We start from the raw sequence: 11,438 nt of genomic DNA on the forward strand, positions 1-11,438 counted from the left end.
GAGGCACGCCGTAGTGGAGGGCTCCGGAAATTTCGACCACTTGGGGTTTTTTAACGTGCACCTAAATCTAAGTACACGGGTGTTTTCGCATTTCGCCCCCATCGAAATGTGGCCGCCGTGGCCGGGATTCGATCCCGCGGCCTCGTGCTCAGCAGCCTAACACCATAGCCACTGAGCAACCACGGCGGGTGATCTTTTTATTATTATTATTATTATTATTATTATTATTATTATTATTATTATTATTATTATTATTATTATTATTATTATTATTATTATTATTATTATTATTATTATTATTATTATTATCGCTGACTGTAAACCTTCATAACTACCATGCATCAGTAGAAGTTGAAGAAATAGGCAGACTAACCACCTTTTGAATAGACGCGCGCTTTCGAAAAGATGCTCTTGTTGCAGGTGTTTCATCGAAATAATTCTTGAAAAAGCAGTACAGCAGATATATAAACCGATTTTTCCCCCCTTCAATACACTATTTGTGGCAGTGACCGCTATGGAAGCTTCGCGGTTTAACTAAAGTTTGCTCGTTAAGGACGCTGGCGTAATGTTGTGAATGCAAAATCAAAGGTAGAGATTGTTGAAAGCCTATAGCTTTCCATATAGTAGGAATCCCCTGAAACTCACCTCAATTACAATATATTTGTCCACAAAATGTTCGTGCTATATACGTATGTGTTCCACCGCAGTGCGCAGGGAATGCTTTGTGAGAAACGGATACGGCGGAACACCTGTGCGCTAAAATCGTTATTTTATGTCATTCGGTGGATTTTGCCCAATTAGAGAATGTAGTGTAGCTTAACGCACAATTCTCGAAGCCCACTGTCGCGAAAAATGGGGTGCTGAAAGAACTTTTTTTTCTGAACTGTTTTTTAGGATAACTTAATGATCTTCGTTAGGTATATTCAGTTTACGTACAGGTACCTATGTTTCCTTTTTGGGGAAATTTAAGCCAGACGATGAGTAAGGGGAGCAAAATTCTAAAAATTTGGCTAAAAAGCAAAAAAAAAAGTTTTAGCTGCAATGCAACATAGCGGAAAAGCTACTGAGAAAAAGAAAAGCCAAATGGGACGTATACAACATCAGTAATTATCTAAAACATAACGGCTAACGATTTCCATTCATATTTTAGGGTAGAGGGAAAACAAAGTAATCGATGCGATCGCGGAGTATAAGGTTAGTGTTATTTCATTATTTTTCTTCGTATCAATATTGTCTCGTATAACTCGAAACAATAATTTAAGCTGTTGAAAGATTACAAGTCATTATAATGATTCTGAAAAAAATTTTTTTTTGAAACTTTGAGCTTGTGGTCGCAGAAAGTTGCAAGTTTTCACGATAGATGGAAAAGCAAATGGTGTCTGCGACAGACATGTTTTATCACTCGTGAATATCCTTTTTTTTTACACAGTGGCAACACGCACTACCTATGGTGATAAGAATCAATAGAAGTTCTGGCAGCAACAATATCAAGACGACTGTCGAGTTAATGCAATCAGTATTCAAGCAATGTAGCGCCACACCGTGTTGCCACCACCGAAATTCGTGATCTATGAAGCGTGTACTGCAGGCGAGCTCCTCTCTCGCGCTGCCTACAAATACAGCGGAATCTCTGTCTGCCTCTGGGGCGTGGTGCCGGCGCGGCTACGGGTGCGTCGCTCATGCGAATGCTCTTCTTTGTGCAGGTCAGCCAGAATGCAGCGTGCGTTGCTCATTTTATTCTCATTCTGCCGGTACCTCCCCCAGTGCTTTTTTCGAATGTAAGAGCTCGTGCTTGTCGCTATCGACCTGCGTTTTGTAGGCGCTATCGGTTCAAGTTGCTACGCAGTTTCGCGTTTTATTTATTTTTTTTTTGTTACTCGTACGGGGTGACGTCGAGATGAACCCAGGCCCCGACGATACTGTCCTTAAACAGCTTTTAGACGGACAAAAGGACGAAAAAATTGGGTGCTATTGAAAAACACCAAGCCGAAAGTAAGTCTGCCATATCGGACCTGAACGAACGTATGACGAAATTAGGAACGGCGCTTACTGAACTTGAGGAATTGTACAGCGTGGTCAAATGATGCAAACAGATTTGCGAAGTGCAGCAAGTTCGGCTACAGGTGCTTGTAGATAAGGTTCATGACCTTGAAAACCGTAGTAGGAGGTGCAATTTAATTTTTTTATGGGGTAAAAGATGATGAGGAGCGCGAAACGTACGAAAAGGCTCAGGAACATATCTTAGAAATTTGCCAGTCGAAGCTTCAATGGGAAAGCGTTACAATAGAGAGAGCACATCGTCTTGGAAGGCGTAGTCCTGATAAAAAGCGGCCAATAACGGTCAAGTTCCTTTCGTTTAGGCAAAAGCAGGCATGCAGTGTTGTCAAGCGCAAAGAAATTGAAAGGCTCAGATATTAGTATTTCAGAGGACTTTTCGGAGAACGTGCGCAAGAAGCGTAAACGACTGTGGGATTACGCTAAGGCGAATCGAGAGAAGATTGACCAAGTAAACCTTAAGTTCACTACTCTTTATATAAATAAGGTGAAGTACATCTATGATGAATCCCTGGACCAAGTTGCGCAAGCAGACCGATAAGAACTGAAAGCGGTTGGATCGGTGCTTTCTTTTCTTATTGTGAATTGCAGAAGTATACGAAATAAAAGTGATGCATTTTCTAGCCTCGTTGATATGTCTAGACCAACTGTCGTTCTTGGATCTGAATGCTGGCTCGATGCTGACGTTGAGGATAGTAAAGTATTTCCCAGGGGCTTTGTTTGCTACCCTAAGGACCGAAATCGTCTCAGGGGAGGCGTTTTTATTTTAGTGGATGCGACATTGTGCTCCCGGGAAATTGATATAGAATGCAGTCAAAGCGAAATGTGGGTAGAGATGAGATTGAAGAACGGTAGGTCACTATCGGCATGTTCGTTCTATCGCCCACCAGGAAGCAAAGTTAATATTCTTGATGAGCTTACCGCTGCAATGGAAACAGTCAGCACCGATTATCTATTTATAGGCGGAGATTTCAATCTCCGAGAAATCGATTGGTCTCTAGCAGATCCCAGTTCCAGCGCTTTCAGTCAGTCAAGTAAAGAAATGTTGAAGATATGTCCCCTCTTCGAGCTAACTCAGCTATAGTTCTAGAGTCCAGAATAACAAGAAATGTTTTGGATTTATTTTGCACTAACACGCCAGAGTCGGCGCGTTCTACAATAGTGCTGCCGGGCATAAGCGAGCACCAAGCTGTATTGTGTGATATGAATTTGCTGTATGTGAAAGCTGCTAATGGTGGCACACGGCGTATCGACAGCTATCAAAAAGCACGTGTCAATGATATGGCCCTAGCTCTAGATTCCTACTTCGATGTGTTTGATACAAAGGCTGAATCATGAACATTGAAGAGCTATGGAAAGTATTTAAGAACAAGTTGCTGAAGATGCGTGAAAGATATATGCCATTATGGGGTTATGACTGCGCGGCGCAGCAAAAAGCCGTGGTGTTCGTGAGACGTGAAATGCAAGGCCAGGCAGAGAGCGCACTTTTACGCTGCTTATAAGATCAACCCTTCGTTGAAGCTGAAAGATAAACTCAAGAAAAAAAAAACTGAAGAGATGAAAACAACTTTGAAGACAGCCTAAGTTCTTTAACACGTTCCACCTCCGTATACAAAAAGAACGAAAGAACTGTGGCAATTCTTTAAAATGAACAGTAAAGATGTATTATCAATACCGGTCCTTGATAGCGACAGCGCTACCGTCCATAACGACATCGAAAAAGCGGAGTGCCTTATCTCGTTTTTCAGTTCTGTGTACGCTGCTCGTGTTGACACTCAAAACTCGGTGGCGCGATTCACCCCAGTGTTGGGTGAGCCCATAAGAGATATCATGATCGACCAACGAGGGATTGAGGCCGCTCTCAAAACATTGAATGCGTCTAAAGCAGCTGGGCCTGATGCTTTATCACCTGCATTGCTTTATTTATGCCCACGGGATGTATTTAAATATTTGTACGTAATCTTCACCAAATGTTTACAAGAGATCTCTTTACCGGATGATTGGAAACTTGCCAATTTCGTCCCTGTGCATAATGGGGGACAGCGAAATAGTGTTTTGAACTACCGGCCTATCTCACTTACTAGCGTTGCATGTAAGTTACTTGAGCATGTGCTTTACAGTAATGTTATAAGCCATATGAACGTGCACTCCTTGCTCAGCCCCCAGCAGCACGGATTTCGTAGTGGATTTTCCTGTACAACACAGCTGCTTGAGTTGACGCATGACTTAGCAGAAGCTTTGGGATAAGGGTTTTTCTGTTGACTGTTAGTTTCTAGATGTTAAGAAGGCGTTTGATGTTGTCCCTCACTCTTCCCTTATAGAAAAATTAGAAATGTATAATATGAACAGTACGATTGTTAACTGGATAAAGGAATTCCTAAATTTAAGAAGATAGAAAGTTGTGCTTAACGGCAAGACATCTCATGAAGTTGATGTGTCCTCTGACGTGCCCCAAAAATCAGTCATGGGACCACTTTTGTTCCTCATCTATATAAATTATATCTGCTCCAGTATTTCACCGCAAATCAGGCTATTTGCGGATGATTGTGTCTTGTATAGGGTTTCTTCGTACTACCAATGGCTACAATGTTTTACAGAATGATCTGTACAAAGTAAATGAATGGTGCAACAGGTGGCACATGCTCATTAACTTGAAAGAATATGCGTTTTTCGAGGAAAAGAACAACTCATGACTTCTGTTACTCTCTAAATTCAACCAAGCTATTATCTGTTCAGGAGCACAAACATCTCGGAGTTTATTTCACACCTGTTCTTTCTTGGAACCGTCCCATTGATCATATCACAACTAAAGATGCCGTGCTCTAGGTTTCCTGCGTAAAAATGCAAAAAAAAAGCTGCCATTTGAGACAAAGGTATCATTGTACAAATCAAATGTCCGATCCTTTCTGGATTATGCTTGCGCTGGGGGGGGGGGGGGATCCGTGGTCAGCACGTGACGTGAACACTTTAGAAAGAATTCAAAGCATAGCCGTTTGTTTTGTTTGTTCAAATTATACCAGGAATTTCAGTGTTTCAAGAGCAAAAGAAAGCCTCGGTTTGGAACCACTACAGCAACGCAAGGAATACCTCAGAATGAAACTTTCACAACATATTCCACTCTCGAACAGGTACAGACCCCGGGAAATATTTTTCCAAGCATTATTACGTTTCACAATGGCTGGACCATGAAAATAAGATTAAAGGAATAGCCTGAAAAACTTAAGCGTTTAAAATATCATTTTTCCCAGAACCATAAGCCAGTGGAACAGATAGATAATTTATTACCATGAAGGCAGAGAGGTCGGCCTGAGCTAACGCGCTCTAGCCTGCTACCCAGTGGCACAAATTAGCTACCACAATTTTATGATCACTAATTCCAGACAAATCATGGACATTTGACACAACATTCGGTATATTGCATTGCATAGCAACAAGTCGAGAGCATGACCTGTACCGTCCCCGCGTGAAGCATCGCGAACATGCTGTTCAAGTGTGAAGTGGTCCAAAATGTCAAAAATGCAGAGTACATGCTCCCTCTGGCTGAATCTCTAGGGTTGTTGAATGACCAGTAATCTCAGGCAAATTAAAATCACCCTCAAAAATAACTCAAGTTCACTCGTAAGAGTTTCAAGGTAACTATACAAATGCAGAAAGGGATGAGAGGTCGCACCAGGCGGGCGATAGAATGAGCCGATTGCAAGCCTCTTTCCATTCTCCAAACGCAGTCTACAAAAAACCGCTTCCCACCCTGTGTCAGGAAATTCAAGTGGCACATATGTTATATTTGAATGAATAAGTATAAGCACACCACCACCGTGAGCATAACGATCGCGTCGAAAGCACTGATATCCTTCAGGAATCACCTCGCCGTTCGAAATACTTGGGTCAAGCCATGATTCCGTACCCAACACCATACTTGGCTCAAGCGATGAAAGAAGAAAATGGAACTTATCAATTTTATTTTTTTATGCTCCGGAAGTTTGTCAGCAAGACGCTAATCGGCCGTTTGACATCAGGTTTATCGCGAAGTCATATCTGAATGACGTTTTTAGTCGTGATGTCCCACTGCAGCCTCCTCCCCCCCCCCCCCCCCCCCCAAATGCAGTATGTCATACTTCAGTTTAGCCTTTGTGCCCTGTTGGGCATATTGCTTAGCGTATGCCAACAACATTTTGCGCTTTTCTCCGACGGTGCGTGTGAAATCTTCGGATATGATTTTGTTTGTCTTTAGAGGTATTTCACAACGTTGATTGACGTGGTGAGAGCAGGCCTCGAAGTCGCGCAAGCTTGGTTCCTAGCCTGCGGCAGAAAAATGATCCGCAGCCACTATTTGATGGGTAGCAGAGTTTGTGACCTCGGCCCTGGCAGCAAATGCACCACGAATCCCCAAGATGAAAAAGTGAAGCACGCTCAAAAATTTGGCTAAAGATGAGCTGGGGGTAGTCTCATAATAAAGCTTTAAAGCACCGAAACTGTAATAATCACAGTTGTCTGCTCTTACTTTTCAAACTGCAATTATTATTTTCATACATTCTTTGTCCATGCATTCATGGCAAATTATTTAACGAAGCTTGGCCCAAACAGTTACTCATGAAAATAGTAATAAATGGACGTCGGATCAATGGACATAAGATGAAACAGTATGTTACTTCATAGAGCATGCCTGCCGAATGGCGTCTTTTATGACAAGCTGCAGGCTGTGGGCGGCGCAGCCAAATCGAAATTGCTTCTACTGATGAAACTCGCTTAAAAGCTCCTTGCTCAAGCGTTCCGGGCAGTCGTCGAAATTGTCATCATCATCTTCCTCTTCAGTCTCCCACCCGGTAAATGCAAATGCATTTATCATTGATGAAGCGTTATCCGTCACCACGCAAAGGACCTGAAAAATGAAATAAAAACAGTTAACGGAGGCGAAATTGTACGAAAATACATATTTCACCTTACAAGCGATGTTCCACTGAAGCAATGTTGCTGCTTCATACTCGGAGCAGATCCGAGCAGCTGTGTGGCTCCCCGTCAGGCGAGTGAAACTGAGGAGGTACGTGTGAGCCGTAAAGTCGCCGTCCACGAATTTTGCTTCGACAGCCAGGAAGCCCTCCGTAGACCGCGACGTCCACACGTCTAGTGCGATAGACGTATTCCGCTCCTGCCAAAGACTATGATATTTTGGTCTTCAGCGCTGATACTTTCCCGGGCAGGAACTTCTCTCTGAGGTCATCCCGCGATGGCAACTTGTAGCCCAGGAGGACCCGAATCTGAGGCGGCTTATAATATTGTCAAACTTACCGTTACGAATTGTTTGAACCCCTCCCTCTCGACAACAGGAAAGGGCTCCATGTCAGTGCAAATCATGTTGATTATGGCGTCGTCAAGAGCAGCCTTTCGATTAACAGGCACAGAGCTGCACCGGGCGGTGAAGGCCGACGTCATCTTCGGCTGGCTTGCCAGCCCTTTCTATTGTTGCGTGTGCTTACGTTAATGCTTTCTTTTTAGGTGCCGAATCAAACTATATGAAACTCCGAATACAGCATGTACAGTTTCGGAGCAAAGCTTGCAGCGTGCAGCTTCCTTGTTTTCTTCCCCCGCCGTGGTTGCTCAGTGGTTATGGTGTTAGGCTGCTGAGCACGAGGTCGCGGGATCGAATCCCGGCCACGGCGGCCGCATTTCGATGGGGGCGAAATGCGAAAACACCCGTGTGCTTAGATTTAGGTGCACGTTAAAGAACCCCAGGTGGTCAAAATTTCCGGAGTCCTCCACTACGGCGTGCCCCATAATCAGAAAGTGGTTTTGGCACGTAAAACCCCCAATATTATTATTATTGTTTTCTTCGCGGGTAATTAAAAAAAAAATGTTTCCAATGTGCCATGTTGGCGGACTTACTGCGTGCGTGAGTCACGGGGCGCTGGAGCCAATGTGGCAGTGGGTTATGGAAGCGCTTTTTTGTTTGGAATGGAGGGTGGGGGTGGTAGCACAGAAAGCCGAGGGGGATGCTTCGAAGCATTGTCTAGCATTCACATTATGAGCGAGCTACTAAACGAGCCGTTGGGCTTCTCTAGCCGCCAACAGGAGCCATTGGACCTCCACCCACCCCTCCCCCCGCCATAGAACAGAGCTCCCTAGAACAGAGCGAACATGGGTGTTCTTCGGCGCGAATCGTCGCGTCGGGGCTAGGGGAGGCGCCGCCATGGCCACAGTTACGTGGACTCTCCTGCTTCAGCTGGCTTCCCGAACTAATGCTTTTAAAAGTTTCTTCTGTCTCTCTGTATGGAGGGAGAGGGCGCACAGTTCACCGTGTACGACTGTGTGCTGCGCTGACCTGCAGACCTTCGTCGACAGAGTTTCGGGAAAAGGCGTCCGCGTGTCTAGACAGGGGAGTACAGTATTGTAAAAGCGTTGAGGGGGGAGGGGGGGAGGAGTACGATGTGAGACGGCGCGCAAGCTGGTATGCGAAAGTTTGCAGTGAACGCAAGCATCGCGCCGGCGTCAATGCGCATCGCAACTTAGGGAAGCGCTTTTTCGAATATGCGTCCGAGTCGCCGACGGCAACAGAATCAAAAACAAAGAAGCAAAGGGTGGGGAGACAGCAGGCGGCCGGGGCGAAGGCACCGCCGAGAAGCATTAAAAAAATCGCAAGGGGTAAGTAGGGGGAGTATGCGCTGCCGCAGTTCCGCACGACGGATACCAACGGCATAGAACCGCGGTTACGCGAAGAATCGAGACGAATTTCGGAGTAACTCAGTTTCTATAAGGACAGAATTGTAGTAGGCACGTTGCTTATAGATGTAGCGTGCATGTAATAGCCAAGCCATTTTATAAATACTGCTTTATTGTTACATTCGAGGCTCCAACTTATTAATGTTTGAACGTGGGCTGGTTGGTTCTCCGGCATATTTTGACAAAAAAAGTGCATAGAAAGAAAATCGCTCTATTTTCGTAAAAATACGTAATTCCATTCCAATTCCATTCCGGACAAAAGTAGCTCAATTCCATTCCATTCCTCCAAGCGTTGTCGCCATTCCATTCCGGGGACGCTAAAATGTGGAATGATTCCGCAGTCATTCCAATTCCGAAGTGGCAACACCGCAACATTGGCCTCAATAAGGGTTGCATTTTACGTGGCAATAGAGCACATAATAACGGTCATTGTGCAAGGGGGACAGATTAATATTTTTCAAGAAATATTTGCCTTTGATTGTCGGCGCGATTAAATATTTTGATCGACTGATGGATGGTCGGTTCTTTCCACGAAGCACATTGTGTTATGAGCACCGCATGCTTAACTTGTTATTTATTTATTTATTTCGAGTATTATTATAGCACGTATCAAGGATTACGGGCATACGCGAGAAAGTTTTAATAAGGTTACCTAAAAAACATGCAAATAATATTTTTCTAGACAGCTGTGGCCTGTGCGGTAGATAAAAACGACACTATCAGGTGGAAGACGCATATGGATTAATGAAACCGGCCGAGCTTCGGTCGCTTCTTCCCTTCTTCGAGTACAACGCATAAGTATACGACTTAGCGGCTCTGTCAGTGACGAGTCTTGTGATGTGCTGTGCCAGAGAAAACATAACCGGATCAATCAGAATAATAACGAATGAAGCACAGTTCTTTGCATCGCACCCACAGCAGAATCGAAAGAAAGTTCCATGCCTGAAGCCCTACCACTACCAGTCGTCGCAGCCCAACAAGAAACCAAGTAACTTTTATCCCAAACAGTCACGTTCACAACGTTTAATCTCACGTCTCTGTTTCTTTACTTCGGCTTTGACTCTGCATATATATACATGTGTCAGCGTAGTCGCTGCCTAGCTGATCGGCACTCGCTACGGTAAGGTTACACAATCGATTCGCAAGACCTGGTCAGACGGCCACCGCGGCTGCCCTTGGAAAGACCGTGCGCCCTCTTCGTACCGCTCATTCTTCTGCCGCTGCAATACTCCGACGTTCTCTCTGCTTTGAACGGCCGCGGATGAACCAGGTTGAGCCGCTGATCTTCAGTTTTCCTCGTCACCCACCCACGACAGGGACCTTAGCCACGATGTACAGGTACAGCGACCTAGCGCTTCGCGCCTATAAGTTCCCCGACTCCTTCACCGTTCTCCCTGCGCGCCATCTAAACTTCCATCTGCTACCCCCTTTTGCTCCTTTTACAACCCTCCCACCTCGATTCACTACAGTTTTCTTTTTTATTTGCCTCATGCTACACTCTCCAGGGGCGCACCCAGCAGGACAGGAGACGCGAAGTCGGAGCTCGACAAAGATAACACGGCGCGAAATGTTCAATACAAATAAAGAAAGCGAAACATCAAGAGCAAGCAAGCGAGCAAAAACTGAACTATGCATAGCCGCCGCGTGCCACTCCCACAATCCCTCCCTCCCTCCCTCTCTCTCTCTTTTCTTTTATTTTTTTTTGGAGAAGGAGAAAAAGCTCTTCTGACGTCGAGGCGCACGCGATTAACAGCTAGCAGACGACGCCGCTTCATCTTTTTTGTTCTTTCTTCGGTCGTCTTGTAGATCACAGCTTTTTCAAGGGTCAAAATGTCCAAATATTTAGCGTAACGAACCAGTTTAGCTGCAACAATAGAGATCGGTGGCAGGCTGCAGCTTGCAGCAGCCTTCAACGAATAAAATTTTGGTGCGGTAAGTAGCGTATTTTGTTAAGAGTATTATTTAGAGTATATATTGTGTAAAAACATTGAAGCTGTAACTGAAAAGCAGTAGAAAGAAGAGAAAGCTGCAACTAGTGTTCAACACCCCCACGTGCATACCATAAAATCAGCGACGGCGCTTCCCTTGGCGCCCTCAGAGAAATGCAAACAGATCTCGAAGGCTATGCTATTGCCATACGACGGGCACAAGGCGGGTTTTACGCCGAGCAAAACGTCATGACTTTCATTGCTTTCAGCGCCTGCAGTACGGCAAAGTATAGCCTTCGAGATTCGCTATTATTATTTGAGAAAGTTGTTGTTGGTGGTTAACTGTCATGTGGACATCACCTGTTAGAAAAAAATATGTGTAATGTTTACTAAAAGCACTTGCAACATTAGAATGACCTCAGCGTTTGCCTGCATAGGCTTCACAGAGCTCACATGGGCTTGTCCTGTGCACTATAAAGTAGTCCATGTAGCAATGTAAACATTTTTAAGAAAGCAGTGTTTGGTACTTCATAGAGTGAACGAAAACAGTGCAAGTCGAAATGGCTTAGTAACAATTTTTAAAATGTTTTAAAGTGATGCTACCACAGCATGTTATTTCTCCCGTAAAAAGTACGCCGAGCCGGCAAGCGGCAAACTTCTCAATGTTGTCTGGCAACGTAGGCCTGGTCGATCCATCTTTCTTTTAGTGTTATTTTTTCGCTGCGTGGTTCGCTTGGCGAC

The sequence above is a fragment of the Dermacentor variabilis genome, chromosome 1 (assembly GCF_050947875.1).
Source record: "Dermacentor variabilis isolate Ectoservices chromosome 1, ASM5094787v1, whole genome shotgun sequence".
In the NCBI taxonomy this organism is placed as follows: Eukaryota; Metazoa; Arthropoda; class Arachnida; order Ixodida; family Ixodidae; genus Dermacentor; species Dermacentor variabilis.